Source organism: Anopheles maculipalpis, chromosome 2RL, assembly GCF_943734695.1.
Source record: "Anopheles maculipalpis chromosome 2RL, idAnoMacuDA_375_x, whole genome shotgun sequence".
NCBI lineage: Eukaryota > Metazoa > Arthropoda > Insecta > Diptera > Culicidae > Anopheles > Anopheles maculipalpis.
In genome coordinates this window covers 42,773,695-42,790,711 of record NC_064871.1, presented here as the reverse complement: position 1 = coordinate 42,790,711, position 17,017 = coordinate 42,773,695, and the positions used below count along the sequence as shown (strand labels likewise).

General features: G+C 43.7%; 1 protein-coding gene and 2 non-coding genes across 4 annotated transcripts in view; 2 read left to right on the top strand and 1 right to left on the bottom strand.

Annotated features, from left to right (window-relative positions):
• Window positions 1-17,017, top strand: part of LOC126556944 (hypoxia up-regulated protein 1) — a 284,918-nt gene that overhangs the window by 153,635 nt on the left and 114,266 nt on the right. The window lies entirely within an intron of this gene.
• Window positions 3,986-4,057, top strand: Trnaq-uug (transfer RNA glutamine (anticodon UUG)). Its single transcript has one exon. It is a non-coding gene; the product is annotated as a tRNA-Gln (tRNA).
• Trnas-aga (transfer RNA serine (anticodon AGA)) lies at window positions 16,030-16,111 on the bottom strand. The gene has a single exon. It is a non-coding gene; the product is annotated as a tRNA-Ser (tRNA).

Here is a 17,017-nt window from a genome sequence, read left to right as displayed (position 1 = left end):
ACGCTTCGTTACATTCCTCTCGATCCTTCTCTTAAAGTTCCAGGTCGATAGCATCGTATGCCCATTTAGTAGCCCATTCAATCGTCCTGAAACGACCCATTTTCTCCTTCCATCGTCCAGAGAGAGGAGGAATGTTCATGCCAAACGGAGTTTCGCTTGACATTTCCGGAAGGTTCATCATCCTGCCCCCCCAATACTACACTACAGCGCAACCCACGCACCACGCACTAACATTTATACAATTTTCCCTTATCTACACAATGCCAAACGTACAAAAACGTAGAGCGCTAACGCCCACTACTATTAGCTTTTGTAGGACGGCTGGCCCAATCTTCTGCTTCTGTATCATAATTCTATCAACCCACACACTACACCTTCACACACGGATGGAAAACGCTGCCAGTTTGGAAAATTTGTTTGATGAGGCTGTGATTCATCGTAACACACGACGGACAGTTAGGTGCCCGCGGGTTTATTCCCGTTTTTTGCCCCATGAAGCAGGAGATCCTTACACACCACGGGTGGTGTACTGTTTTCCCAATAAGGCATCGTTCATCAATTGAGAAAAATCCAAGGAAAACTGGTGTTGCAAATTGTGCGTTCACCGAAAGAAACGGTCCAGGTCGACGGTCGAACACCCGGGAATTGCCGGAAATTACTGCAGTTAACTCGAAGTGAAGAAAATCGGGAAATGATAAACGTGATCGGTGAGAATGTTCGCACACAAGTTTCGGTGAAATCAAACCGAAACCACAACGGGAGCAGCTTCAAGAATGTTATACAATTTACCTTATTGAAATTCGCGTAAAATGGCTGCTCTTCTTGGACGAATCCCCAGGAATTCGGTTGAATATTGAGTGGAAGGCGATGAAAAACGTTCGCAGTCGTTACTTCGGAAATGTCATTTGTTTATTAGCTTTTTATCGGGAAATGATAGAACTGCTCCTAATGTTCATCACGTCACCAAGCACTGCTTATCAAAATTTGTTCTAAAAGCTTTTTGTTTTAGATTTTTATAAGAAATAAATATTATCCATACATGAGAAAACTAAGACAAGCATTAGCTAGCAATCATCCGCTCATTATCGGTTCCCAAACGAGGGACTATAACTTATGGATTGATTCAACAAGCTAAGCAAGTTCGACCTTTTTCTTTCTGGCCTTGCATAAGATAAGAACAAATGCATCTGCATCATGCCGACCTGGGACCCAGCACCGTACGGAAAGGTCAACGAACGGGAAGCGATAAACAGAAGGAAAAAGTGTGCAGCACCCTAAGCCTGTTGCAAGTTCCGAGACCCCTTGGTAAGAGGACTGTCTGTTTTCGTCTCCCTACCGTGTCATCGCATTCGCATATGTTTATTTGTGTGTGTGTGTGTGTGTGTGTGTGTGTGTGTGTGTGCTCCCCCCTGTGCTGTGCATCCGTTTCGACAACGCGGGTGCATCCGTTGGCCGTGTGGAACCCGAAGAAAGGAAGAACGGTGGAAATCTGCTTAGAGCAAGAGAATCCAACCAGCCGATACATACCGCACCTGCTTCTTCAGTTATCCTTTCTCCGGTTGTCCTTCAGGTTGACTGATGAATGTGGAGGAACAGAGCGAGCTGGGAAGCACAAGTGTGATAGAGATGGGTCGCACTACAGGTCGTTAGAAAAGGCTTCTCACAGGAAGGATATCTCATCGAGTAGTCCTTGTAGAAATCATAGCCATACAAACGAGAGATAGAAAGAGAGAGAGCGAGCGAGCATTTGACCAAATGAGAATGAGTGAGAAAAACGGCTTCACCATGTCTCACTCGCACGACCCTTCACACACAGCGGTAGGACATTAAAGAATGAAGTTTATTGAAAAATCGCTCGTTCGTCCCACAAGTGTGCGCGACAATGAAAAGCGAAAAATTGAATGAACCAGGGGAAGAAAAGTCCCAGCAACAGCAGCATATGGATCGATCCGAACGAAAGAGAGCACGTCTAAGAATCTGCCGTGCGTTCTCCTTCCTGCTCACACACGCTCTCTCCTCACTCTCGCCTTCTTTTCACCTCGCTAGCTCAAACCCCTAGCATAGAAGCTTGTTGAAATGCAATGCAAACGTGATTTCCATCACGTACGAGCATAAATGCCCGGCGTGTATACATGCACCACAGGGAAGGGACGACGGCAGAGAGAACGCTTTGGGAATGATGGCATATTATGTTGTGTTTTATTGTGGGTCGAAAAAGCCGCTTGAAACTGGTGCGGCTGCTGCGGTACGTCGTGTTTCATCGGAGGTACTCACGTTCGTTTCGTACGGTTCGTGGTCGGCCGTGTGGACGACGAATCCCGTGTGGTGTGGTGGATGTGATAGTTTGGGATTTTCGGTATTCATTACACTTTTTCCAATTAAAGCTAAAAGCAGCACCCTTACACAAACTGCTGCCGCACGAAGGATGAACGAGTCGAAAATGGGAGTCAATATTGGGCCCACCACGACGCGATGTATTTAAACGATGCAATTGTGGTGCCCTTGGTGGGCTTCAGCTATCGAATAGGGCTTTATTTGTTTCGTTATTTGCCCTTATCGGATAATCTTTTTATTTCATTCGTAAGTTTGTTGCAATGAACGGTTTAAAGCTCGAATGTTTAATATTTAGTTAATATTAAGGTGATAAGGGCTTTTCACCTACAAAACCAACAGTTAAAGAAGGTTCAGGTCCGTTGTTACACCTTTCCGGACATTGACAACGTGTCAAGTGACATCCGGCGAAAGGGCATCATCACTTGATGTTGGACACAATCAATTCGACACCTTATGAGAGCGACCATCAACATCATCATCATCATCGTCGTCAGCTGAATCCTAACCACCCCATCCACCGGTCGATCGTCGTCCACCCATTAACAAGGAAGGAGGTTGTTTAACATACCACCGAATGGCCTCTGGTAAATTCGCTTTTTTTTCTTTCCTCGTGCACCATGGACTGGACTGGACGCGCGGGTAGAGATCCCCTTTCACGCTTTCCGTGTTGGTTTACATACGTCGAGCCGGAGGATAAACTCGATTATAGCAGTCGGATTTTATGGTATTTACCATCGTATCGTATCGTCCTGCGGTATCGTCACAGTGCCGACGCTAAAGAATCGGTTCTCCCTTTACCATTGACAAAAAGGACGCAATACTGGAGTCCGCTTTTTACCGCGATTCTTTCGAAACGGTTCCCAGCGGGGTGGAAGGATAAGGCAGGAAGAAAGAGGAAAAAAAAAAACATCGGAAAAACAGCCATCGGGTGCTTGACGTTTTTTCTTTCTTCTTCTGGGATTTTGTCGATGGTGTGTTATCCTCTTTGCTTGATGGTTGAATTCTGGCAAATGTTTGGGAAATTTGTTTTTATACGTGTGTGTGTGTGTGTGTGTGTGTGTGTGTGTGTGTGTGTGTGTGTGAGTGAGTGTGTACTTTTTTTTACGTTACCAACTTCCTTTTGAAAGTATAATGCTAGGCAGGGGTGTATGTGTTTGTAGTAGATTTGATTTGACGCAAGGGGTGTATATAGTCGTTAAATTAACCTTTTTTCTTGTCCGGGAGTATGTTTTATGTGCGATGATGTTAATCTGAAAGATGCAACCGAACAAGCTCTCAATAAGCTCTCTCTCGAGTAAGAGAGAGGGAGCGCGTAGTTGAGGATGAATGCATCATGTTCTACTTGTAGAAAGTTTCATTAAAATGTACGGCATATAATATAATACGACATTGTACCATCGTAATTAATTATAAATAAATAAAATACCATCAATTACATCCATATGATAACGATTTACCTGCCATAAAACTGTAAAGTTGTCTAAATGTTACAAAAACTCTCAATACAACAACTGTAGCAAATAGCATAATCTGATAAAGTGGCGTATGTATCTGCTGCTGGCAATGTGTGCGCTTTGTTGTTAAAGTGGAAGGGGTCTACTTTGCGTTTCAACAGGTGCTGACTGTTTCCAGACGCTGGAATCTTCGAACAGGTTCCATGGTGTAATGGTTAGCACTCAGGACTTTGAATCCTGCGATCCGAGTTCAAATCTCGGTGGAACCTAACATTTTTATAATTGACTTCTTTTGCCAACGGGCGTGCTTGGGAGATGGTAAAGCTGGCATGAACTTCGTTCTATGTGTTTTAGTTCTTTGATTGTTGTATTGTGTTGATTGTATTGTGTGGGGTTTTATCGGAATTGTTTGTACAAATAATTGGAGCTCAAAATAACATTACACACATTGTATGTAATAGTAGGTGGGATAAATCGGGTCACCAAAGCCCCGTCTCCTTACCCACCTTTACAATCAATCGATCCACATTTAATTTTGCTTTACAGGGTTTGCCTATTATGTATTATTTTCAAAATTTAGCATTGCTTAGTTACCAACTATGTTAGTAACGTATTTCTTTGTATGTACATGACTAAAGAATCTGAAAATCGATTTTGTACCTTTTATATTCGTCATTTAACTTAAGCTGAGTAAATTTTCCTCAAGTAATTAATGGTAATTAGTGACAAATCACACAACCAACGCATTTTCGTAGAGCTTTATGGATCAAACACAACGGAGCCAACGATTTTTGACAGCTTGATTATCAAAACAAACTTGACGGCACCCGAATAGAATGGACGATGACCAATTTAGAGTTTACGACGTCAGAATAAGCATTTACGTTGCCCTTAGAGAGGCGAATGTAGTCACTAAGACTCAAAGCCTCTATAAATAAACGAAAAAAAAAAAAATGTTGCACGATAATAGTTTGACAATGCCGAATTACCCAGGTAAACCCTGTATATCTAGTTTTCCAATGTCAGTTTTGCCTTAGATGGGCATCTGACTGATGCTGCGTTGTTAACAACTTCATTATTTATTCTTTAATTTTATTGTTGATTATTTGAATTGAGTATTGGTCATAGCAAATTGGCATTTTCTTTTCATTACTTCGTTTCTTAAGTTTGTGAATTTAATTCGAATTTAAATGCAATTCATTAGAAATTATTATTGCAATTACTTCATCTTTCTTTGGACCGTCATAATCAATTGTAAATAAATACTTCATCTTTCAAACTTCCATACCAAATTTGTAGTTAATGTTGCTGTATGCTGTGTCTGTTTCCCTTTTTTCTGATTCCGTTTCCTAATCGAACCTATTCAGTTTTGTATTAAATTGGGTACATTCACCTGTATTGTTAAATACGTTCTTATGTTTATTTCATACCCTGATTGTTACATTTGTGCTTTCGTTGGTTTTCTCTTTTCGGTTAGCGCGTATTACACGTTTGTTTTGTGAGGCTGGGTTCTTTAGTAAAATGCTCGTCTTAATCTCTTACTTGTGAAGCATAAAAAGTTTTACAGTCGACAATAACGAGATTGAACATTTCAATCTAATTAGATTTGATTTAAGCCCCATAAACAGCATGAAATCCGTATCATGCCTGTACACTCACATAAAATGGCCTCATCGGTCGATCACACGGTATCGTCAGGAATTCTCGGGACAATTAATCTCCCGCCATAACACAGTTCTGGCGAGCTAGAAAGCAACAACAACAAAAAATCGATCCACAAAGGGTGTACCTACACGTTTTGCTTCGCTTTTTTTATTTGTATTGCTTCGTCCTATTCGAAAAGTTTGTTCGCATCAAGAAGAAACAGAGCTTTTTCACATCTCAGCCAGTTTGGTCTGACTGTAAGGGTCCACAACTTCTTACCAACCGCCTCTCGTTCTCTCTCGCACACAATCGTCATTCGATACTTTCCTTGCTGGAAGTTTTTGGCTAAGCATCCCCGTACTGTTGCTGCATGCAGTCAGCGGACGACGATGGCAGATGCGCCAGGGAAGGTTTGTTCTTCATCCTGCCCTTCTGTGCAATAATCAACCCCCGTGGCAGCGAAGCACTTTCCTCCTCGTTCTTCACGAACCCAAGAATGAGGAGAAGAAGAAGAAAAAAAACTCCATCTCAACTAAAAACCAAAACTAAAAATCGTCTTCTCCCATCATATCGTCCTCATCGTAGCGGCCTAGCCGAAAGAGGGACCCTCTCGGTTCGTGTCAGTAGGTCTAAGCATCAACAAAGGCCGAAAAAAAGGCCGTCTTCAAATCATGACCGGGTAGGACAGGACCCCTGCGAAGGACGTACAGCCAAAAAGGAAGGAAGGATCAACCACACACCGTCTCTTCGAACCTATCGGGGTCATTCACATCTCGACGGTTTTTTTCTCTCTCTCTCTCTCTCTCTCTCTCTCTCTCTCTCTCTCATATACCCTGGCTGTTGGGCCGTGCAGGGCATATGTGCATGTGTGCACGCTTTGGGCGCGCGATCTTTTAATCTGTTGTTCCCTCTCGTCCAATTCGTTTGTTGCTTCGGCTGGCTACCTTGTCTTGTGTGTGTGTGTGCGCCCCAGAATTTTCCATCCATCTTTCGATTAGTTCGAAGAAACTTAATCTGGCACCGACCGAAAGAATGGCGTGAAACACGCACCAAAAGGCAACGAGCACCGCTCGACGATCTCACTTGATCTCGTCGCTCACGGCTCACCGCAGCTCACGATCGCTCGCTTGAAGCTCGCCAACCCCCAGACACAGGTCTACGCTAAATGGTTCCCATCTACGTTTTTCATTCCCCCCCCCCCCCCCTCCATCCTCTACTGTTAATCGTGTGTATTCGTCCTGTTTTCAAAGCATTTGTTTCGCTTTTGTTTTGCCCGCGTTTGCTTGTGTTTGCTTTTTCTCCATTTCTTCAATCGGGGCTTCGTGTGACTCCTCATCTATACGCTTTAGCCATTTTATTACATTTTCGGCTCGATTGCTTGAATGCCATTTTACTTGCTGTTGTATGTTTGTGTGTCGGTGGTTGTTGCTGTTGCCTTATTACGTTCCGTTTTTAGTTAGCTTTTAGCGGGATACGTTGGTCGTTTTTTCCTCTCTTCCAGACACCAATAACTACTCCCCCATTCTGTGTTATAAGTTTTATTGCTGTTTTAAGTTGTTTTTACATTGTTTTTTTTTTTTTGTTTGTTTGCTTTGCGCAGGCGACGTTGAGACGGTGTTGAAATTGTCTAACCAAATCGAAGGGGTGGGACAATGGGAGAGACAAAAGATTTTATCATCATTTGGCACGTTTTTGTCCCTCTGCTAAAGCGATGGCAATCGGATACCTTTCGGCCAAGGGGAAAGATCTTCAGTGATGTGATTTCGTGAACGCATCCCGTCTTCCCGATTTCGAACCCGTTTGCTTTTGACGTTCTCGCTGGGGTGGTCCAGTGCATCACCGTTGTGCAAAGGAAACCCTTTCAATCATGGTCATTATAGACTTCCTTTAATGAATGGGAATAGAGCAACCAAGAGCCCAAAGACCAAAGGGTGCCGAACCGAAATGCTTAAATTGCGCATCAAATATCTCCCTTTTTGTGTGTGTGTGTGGTTTGGCATCTTCGGGAAGAAATACATTTTCTAATTTATATTAAAGTGTCTATAAGTTGTTAGACCGCTCCTGCTAATAAATCAGGACCTTAAAATCAACAAAAAGCACAAATTATTAATCGCCCGCCTTGGCACATCATCGCATTTCCAAAAAATCTCCTAAAATCGGAACGGAATTGGAGTTCTTCTCACAATAATTCGGTGTCCATGGTCGCCATGGTGGCCTTCACAAGTCGCTTGTTGGTGGTGGTGTTTGGTCAGGAAAATTCCTTGAACTGGCGTTCCACCCCGACCAAAGCGGTGCCGAAACAAAAGCCACACATCTGTGTGCGAGTGCGTAAAGGCCGTACAGTGTAAAAGGTGTAACACGGGCTTAACATCAATGAACCATCCCTCAAATCATCCCTTTTCTAACCCTGTTGTGAAAGCCCGAAAACACCGCACACCCAACTAAGAAGTGCGGCATAGTTGAGATGCTTTTCCCATCGATTTAAGCTGCCGATCGTTGATCTTTTTTTTTTATCGCTCAGAGAGTGTGGCAAACACCACCCCCTCCCGAACCAAGCACCAAGTGGGACCAGATGGGGGCCATCCATCCAACATTCCTTCATGGTGCGCTCTGTCCGTCTGTCCCTCACAAACGGAACGGAATCGATCGAGAGGACCTGATCGTCGTCGACGGGTGCCGCCGGTTGGCAGTGTTTGAATTTGGACTTTATTCGTCTTGGTGCTGTAAGCGCAATGACTTCTTACATTGGTTTCGCTGTGGCTTCTCTTCCCGGTCCAGCGGCCCCGTCCACGTCCAAAGAAAGAGTGGATTTACCACCACGCCAAGAACTGGAACAACAATTTTTCATCACTAATCTTCCCATAAGGCTTTTGTTTCCTTCCTGCTGCTGACCATGAACCGGTAAGGCTGATTCACCGATGGAAAGCGTACGAAATTGCGCCGATAAACGAGAATGCGTATGCGTATCATTCTTCTTCATTTGCCTCTCTGTCTCTCTGTTTCTCTCTGTGGCCTTTTTTTTTTTGTTTGAGAGGATGGAAGGAGGTCACTTTTATTCATCAAAGTGTGTATTTTCTTGTTTTGTAATGCGCTGTTGATTGTTTGGCTTGGCTCTTGGTTCTCCAGCTCGCTCTCGCTAGGGCCGTTTTCGTGTCCGTTCGGGTCGTGTAAACGTGACGTGGTCCCCTCTTCTGCCTCATGAATATTATCCATCAAACATCAAACACAGCAATGTCGAGGCGTCGGAACCACAAAACTGTTTTACATCCGAACCGTGGCTAAGCAAACAAGAATGATGATGATGATTGGGATGTTAGAAATACTACCGAAATGGGATCGATTGATGGGTTTGTGTATGGTTTCGGTGGAACACATTCTTAAGTTTGTCAAGATAAGATGGTGAAGGTAAGGAAGCGAAAAGATGGGATCGGAACCTAATCCTTTTCGGTCCTATTGAGGCGATACCGAAGGATGTTTGACTGCTGATGAGGGTGAAGAGGGTGAACTTTTGTCTAAGAAGGTGAAATATTGAAACTCATTTATAAAAATTATGGTTTTAGCAGTTTTATTCTACGTTCGGTTTGGAACGAATCGTATGGAACTTTGCGTTTTATTTTGCATTTATTTAAAACTCATTTGACATAGACTTATTAGAAGTCTGTTCTCTGTTTTGAGGTCGTCTTGTTTAGGTTCAGATGTACAATGCAAATTAGTGCCATTAATCCAGTAACATATCATCATCTTGTGAGGAAAAATAAAAAATGCTTGGGTGATCATAACGTTTGCCAAAAGATTATGACTAAGTGGTGTATGCAACAAGAGGATTATAGATTTCACTTTCAACCGGTACAACTAATATGTTGAATGCAAATAGCTGTAGATTAGCAACGAAGCTGATCATGAGGGAAACACGGATAAGCTTGCATCTTGCAAATGGTGTAACTAGAGATTGACAAGATTAACATGCTTTATTGCCTCGGGGCAACTTCTTCGCTCATCCTGCATTTGAATCACTGTTCATATCTACCTCATGAGAATGTATTACTAATGCAATACAAATTGAACATTTTAGCGGACGAGTTGTGCTGCAAATAATTGATGATATGGCTATTAAAATTAAAGATTTTTTTATGCATTTTTAGACCACACAAACATTTGCTAAGGTTTACCAATCTTACGCATATAATTAAAATATTTTTTATTGATTACAAATGGCACCACACGGTCCCACTTCCTATCTATAGCAAATCTAGAAACGAAAATGAGGCGCTGAGCTCTATTATCTCTGTTCTTTTAAACCTATCGCGAAGGGACAAATTATAACCAGGCATTCTTATCGTGGAGAACGGGCTGCTGGACGATCCCCAATCTGCGGAGTGGAGCTGGCTTCCGTTGAACTGTTGAAGGAGAATCGGACTCTCTCAGGAATGCATCTGTTTCCGTAGGGGAGAAGATTGTCCGTTAGCCGATGACTAACGCGATCGTTCCATTGGGGCTGGATTCTGACGCACAGATGATACTTGTTGAAACGTCCAACTTCCGTAGTGAAGAATTTGTTTCCGTTAATCGACGCTAACGAACAAATGAGAGTTAAGGTTTACTACGCTTGTAACGTAATTATATATTTATCTGTGAGTCCTGGAACCGTGCTTCGTCGTCTTCGTCGTAGCTTAGCGACAGCGAACAAGCGAGCGCAGCGAGCTAAGAATGGAAGCTGAGAGAGGCGTGGGTATCTCCCCCTCCAACGAGTACTAGATTGCTCGATTGAATATTTTCAAAATTTTATCTAACTGCTCATGGGGGAAGGATGCGCTACTTTATCGTTGCAAGTTTAATGATTTGTTTTACGTTAATTATCATCAATTTGTAATGAAACGAATTTGAAAAATTCGGTACTAAATCATTATTAGAAAAAATTACAAAAAAATTAAATTAAATCAAGGAAATGGGTCAGTGAGAGGAGCCAGATAAAGAGAGAGAGAGAGAGAGAGAGAGAGAGAGAGAGAGAGAGAATGCACGAAGTCGAGCACGGAAGAAAGATAGGGAAATGGAGAGGTCAAACGGAATGGAATAAGAACTAAATCAACTTGTTGCTTGCAAAAGCGAATCATTTGCACCAACAGAAGATATCCTTGATGCAATCACAAGGAGAGGACGAGAACGAAGACGGTGCGTGGGTACATATAGATTGATGGATGAGAGTGAGGAAGGAGCATCAATGGCATTAGGGAGAAGGAAGGCTTGACCATGTGTGGGACAAGATTCTAAGGGCTCCAGAGGGGGCTAGCAAGTGACAGAAAGTCGTTGATATAGCCTCCACGTTGGAGGAGGATCAAATGATCGGGACTTATTCCAACGATCAGCTGACTAGGGAAACGAACAGAGACTTCAAGCACCCAATGTCCGCCCGATCGCCCGCTTATAGGAAGACCCGGCTCTGGGATAGATGAGAGAACAGCATTAGGACCAGGCGATGAAGACAGCTTAAGATTGAATAGCGCCGTGTGCACAATACTCAGAGGGTTGCAATGGCAGTCAAAGGTATTTAACTGTGCTGGATAAGGACCAGTTTGCTTGAGACCCATAAGTAGCTACAGAAGCCGCAAACAAACTGGCTCATTGTTCAGCATAAAAGACCACATATTTCGGAGTTTCGGATAACCGCTCCAAGGGACATGCAGGAGGGAATGTGATGTGAATTTCGGTGATTATTATCAAAACGCCACAAAGAGGAGGGATTGGAGCGTAGACGTGATTGCATCAAGGAGACATAAGTATTGATTTGGAGATGGACAAATACTAGATTCTAAAATTGTAGCACAAGCACATGAAGAAAAATAATACCAAAATCAGGGTTAGAATTAGTACATCAGGGTTAGAGTTAGTACAAGTGTATGGTTATACATTTACATATTTTCATCTCTTTTTCTATTACTGGACAATCTGTACAATTCACAAACTGAAGAATTTAAACATCGTGGGCTTGTGCGATTTTTCCAATTCGCCAGGACAAAGAAACGATTTGAAGTCAACGGCAGCCAACAAGAAATGTTAACACTTATTACAAATATGCAACCGAGCAAAGGTGCCATACTTTACGGCCATTTCTTAGAAGAAAATTTATTGTAATCAAGGAGAATGTTGAACATTGCTATCTTCTGTTATTTGCAATACGAAAAGGTTGTCAATGGAAAAAAAGGTTTAAAGTTTTCGGATTTCGGAATTTGGATGCATCCCGGAGTTTCCGAGTGCAAAAGTAGGTTCTACCGGGCCTTGACTAGTGTCCAATTAATTTTTTTTTTTTCATACCGAACCAAGCATGTTGAAATGTAAAAAAATGGCGATAAAATTCATAAACATATAAATCAATGCGCAGCTTTGTGCATGATGAGTTTGCTTTATTTTATGTACATATAATTAATTATGACGTAACAATGCTGTATTTTCAACACCACTTGGGGTGACTAATTTGTATAAACATAATGATAAGGCATTTCCTTCTTATTCTTTGCCTTATTCCGGGTCTAAGATAAGTAAGTTTGATAAGAGGAGATTTTTTACGACTTTGCCTCTTAATCAAAACCAGAAAAAATGATTTTAAAATATGTGTGTTTGGAAAAATTCCAACTCCTTTTAACAAGCCAGTTTGCTTAACAAATAATCACCACAAGTCCAAGAGCAACAGCAAATGACTTTTTTATATGAGGCTGAGAAAAGCGATTAGAAAAATAATCCCTATTTAACCCCAAGGTGGCACACACACGCACACACCACACCCTTAGAACCGATTTGTTTTAATTATGTTCAGGCAGTTGAGAGAGAGAGAGAGAGGGAGAGAGCGTGAGAAAGATAAAGAGGGATAAGTTGTTTGATACAGTAAAAGATTTTAAACCTTCGCCAGTTAAATCGTCAATTCTCCTCGGCACTGTTATGGAAGGGCCGAGATGGGTAGCAGGTGGGTGCAGATTGGTGCAGCCAGCGATATAAAAGTGCGATGAAAATCGTAAAATCATACCCGCGTGCACCGTTACGCTTTATGATGGTGTCTTTCTGTTCTCGGTTTTACGATGGGAAAAGCCGGTGGCTTCCGATGATGATGATGATGATGGGCCCTTGTCAGCGTTTATGAACCTACTACGCGGCGATGTGTTTTTTTTTGTGTGGCGATGAATAAATCGCGTCTGGTTAGAACACTTTTCGAGTTATTTAACTTGTTCTCACTGATCATCCAAATAATTGTATAAATTATCTAATTTTCCACTAAATAAGAAAAGTAAGCCTATTCAACGTACTGATTACAACTGTCACTTGTGCTTTTGCAAGGCCTACTGCTAAGCTAAAACCCACCACGGTGACAGTTTGCTCACAGCAGCAAACGTCAGCAAAACCGCCAAGAAGAGAGCGTAAAAAATATGACGCCTTTTTGTGCCGCACTTTACAACGGTTTTGCAATCGCCATCGACCCTTGAAACGAATTTTCCCTTTTCCGAAGGGCAATTGTGCTCCACCGCCACCATCTTCTCACCAACCTCCTGTTTCCTTTCCGTGCTGCTTGTGCTTGTACAAAGGCAAGCTACTACACTGCTGGCACTGCTACTGATGGCGCTGATAGTGGTGGTGGTAGTAGTGGTCGTAGTAACCGTCGTTGTGTATGGAGCAGCAGCAGTAATAGAAACGGAATCTATATCTCCTCGAACCTGCCCGACCAAGATTAATACGGCCGGTGCAACGAGCAATCGTGCCAGGCGCGGTGGAGACAGTGGGACGGCATGAAAATTAATGAAAATTTTCTGAAACCTCTGTCGTCTGTCACCCTTACCCACCCCTTCGTGATCCGTTATTTGTCATCGTCACCTCTCCGAGTAAATGACGATTCCTTCACCAAAGCGAGAAGGAAACGCCGCCGTAGCCTTAATATCGAGTGTGTGTGTGAGTGCTTGTCCGACCGAAGAACAACGAGGTGAAGGTGAAAGTTACAAAGTTGTGGACACACACTGTAAATGTGGGGTTGATATTGGTTGCAACCCCCTATCCTTCCCCCCACCGCCATCCCCTTTTGCCAGCGGGTGGTGTAACTTGCAATTGAGAAAAGAGGGTTGTTTTTGGGAGAGCGAGAGAGAGTGAGAAACTGCGTTGTCAATACCGTGCGCGCGTATGTGCACGCGTTGGCTGTACGACACGCGCGATACCCGAAACGAGAGCGAAATGTGAGAGCGGGTGATACAAGTGAGAGTGAAGTGAGATACAGAAGCAAAGCGTGTGTGAGAGAGAGAGAGCAACAGGGAAACGCACGGTGGCGGCACAATTGAAAACGGTGTCATTTAGTGACGGAGAACGCGTGAAGAAAGAGAGCAAAGATTTGACTAAAAAGAAACAATAGAAATAGGGAATACCGGCGTCTAAGTTATCTCACCACCACCCCTCTTCTTCAAGCGTACACACACACTCACGCACCCCTTCTTCTGCTGCTCTCTCGCTAACTGCTCGATAGGCCTACTATGATGAAGCCTGTTTCGGTGGGTTAAATTGTTTGACGTTGGTTTTCCGCTGCTTTCTCACACATCCTTCCGTTATCTGTCGGCCGAACATGTAAGGAAAGGAGAAAAAGGTGATACAGCAAAGATAGGGAGAGGGTGGTGGTTTTCCCATTTCAGAAAGGGTGTCTCGGGGTGCTAAAACTTAATCGTTGCTGCCAATTTCATCATTTGCCCCAATCGGCCTTTAGTTCACTACTTCTTGTTTTGCTTTTTCAGGGTAGTTTTTGCAAGCTTCTTAGCAACTTCACGTGGCTGACGCACAGCATTTGAAGGGATGTGTCTGGTTGAGAGATTTGTGTGTTAGACCCTGGCTTCGCTCGCATGGCTTATAGAGGCAGCGACACGGAATCGAAGGTGAACGCTGACAGCAGCAGCATTGCAACAGAGAATCGTTTCGTTTGGCCCTCGACGCGCACGTTGCATTAGAGGAGCAACCACAACAGACGGTATTATGAGAAAGAGAGCACGCAACAGAAGAAACCAAACCAGCAACAACAACAACAAAAAAAAACACCCTCCTTGTAAAGAAAAGGAAATAGGCCCGCGTACCAAGGGAGTTGAAGTGGTAGAGGGTGATAAATACTCGTAAATCGGTGTTGCTGTTGCTACTGCTGCTGTTGCTATTGCTACTCACGTTGCTCGGGCAACAACTCACCACCACCTCTCAACACAAAACACTCTTCGTGAGCCACTCACCGAGGGGATGAGAAATCAGCTGAGCGCACCGAACGCCGCACGCACATACACATGCAGAGGAGTTCGGGAACTCACCGAGCGCGCGCTCGCACACACATTCAAACTGGTGAGTGGTTGCCGGTGGTTTTGAAGCTGCGGGTGTGTGTGTGCTTCAATTTTCTTACCAACACATACACACGCACACGCCTTCAGAGACGCAGTGAAACCGAAACCAGCTGAGCGATTTTCTTCGACACCTCTTTTGGGCACCTCTCCCTCCCCGGCGTTAAGGCCCAACGTTTCCTTCTTTGCGTGCAGGTGATTTGAAGCGCGCGCTCGTGGCTGTGTGTGTGTGTGCGTGAAGGGGAATTCCTGCTTGTGGGTGACGGAATTCGCGTGCTCTCCTCCGTTGCGGCTTCGTTCCCTTTCCGTGACGTTTCCACTGCATTTGGGGGCTGTGCAGAAATGGGAAACCCGTACTCAGGCAGAGGTCAAAGAGAAGGTGAGGAAAAGGGGGTGGAGAAGAAGTAGTTGGCTGAATGATCGAGCGGAGGGGGCGTAATTCTGTTTGATGACGCGACCGTTCATTGCTGAACGCGCCGATGCCCTTGCCTGTGTGCTTCGCCTCCCGAGAGCTTATGCTTTTGAACGTCCCGCCTCCCCGTCTCATTCTCGTCTGGTCGCCTCACTGCCCACCCCCTTTTGACCCTTTCGATGGTGTGGGGGGCTGTCTTGTTAACAGTGCGCTGTTTATGCTCGCTGGTCGTACGGAGTTGTGGTAAGTTTGGGTTTTAATCACGCAAAACAAGTAGCTACAGCAGTAATGATAGTGGCCGTCGTCATCGCCACCGCCACTGGCACACAAAGGCACAAAGGCGTTTGACGACGGCCCTCTCTTGGTGTAACTGTTGGGTGTGGACACGACAGGACAGGACAGCACAAGCGGGCAGAAAGACAAAAGTAGTCCACCTGTGTGCGACCGAATCAAAACCGAACAGGCAACTACACGCGCTATGTGTGGCGCGGTTGTTTCTTTGTCTGGTTTAGTTTTGATAATCGTAAGTTACAAATTTTGGTTGCTTTCATACAGCAGAGATTTGTGTGCGTAGATAAATATCTATCCCGTCCAGACCTTCCTTCTGTACGTTGGATTGACGTTCCACAATTAGGAGTGAAATATGTGAAGGAAGTTAGTATAACAGTTCAACAAGACCCCTTGAAGTTATTGCGCCAAATAAGAGCATTTAGTAGATCGATTAAATACTGACGTTGGGACTAATAATCTAGCCTGAATATCACTATGAAAAGCAAATATTAACACTCAAAATAGAAATTTAAAATAATTAGTAGAGAGCTTGTGAAGGAGTGGTGGAGGCAAAAAGTTCCGCAGTCGGTAGGATTCGAACCTACGCTCCCAGAGGGAATCTGATTTCTAGTCAGACGCCTTAACCGCTCGGCCACGACTGCTTGTGGAGTGATGTGTGGGATAAACGCATTTTTAACATTTCTTCTACAACCTTGCCAATCGTTGAGCGTTCTTTATCAGCACTTGCTTCGCTACACTTCATCTCACAAACCACCCATCAACCTTAGCAACAAAAAAAACCTTCCAAGCATCCCTACCCCACCATACTCCAGCATACGTATGTGTATACGAATGATTTTTTTTTTATTACTGCGCTAAATCTTCCACGGGCTTGTTGTAGGAACGACCTTTTCCCGCTGTGTACGGCGCGATATTTGCGAAGCGAGCTAACGATGACGCGCCCGATGAAGGTGACGTTGTTGTTACGTCAACGCGGCATAACGCGCGCGTACACAGAGTGGCTGAAGAAGCGTACGCAAAATCCTGCTGATGGATGAAGAAGAAGCTTCCTTCTGTACGTCGGGCGGCGTTCTGTTGGTTCGATGCTGCGTAATTAAATGTCCATAAAGTGGAAGAATCAACGTGTGCGTGTGTGTTGGTACGAGTGTAAAGGCTATTTTATGCTTTTTAAGATTTGCATGCAAATAAGGGTTTGGTGTTTTTTTTTTCTCAATTCAAATCACACTTTTTCTCTCACTACCGTTCACGGCATGTTTTAAAATGTCATTATCTAGTCTAGTGAAAATGAATTGTGGTTATGGTTTTGGTTTAGGTTGGTTTTTCCGTTTTTCGCATGCATCTGCATCTAATTTTCTCCTCCATTTTGTAGTTCCATACTGATCAATGCTTTCCGACGATAATCTACAATAGCTGCAATAAGGGAAAAAAAAAAACGATTGGCACCATTATTTCTAGCAGTGGAAGACTTCCTTCACTGTCGGTTCGGAATATAGAGAAGAATACGTATGTAATAAACTAAGATAATGACTAAGGTGTCAAACAAAATG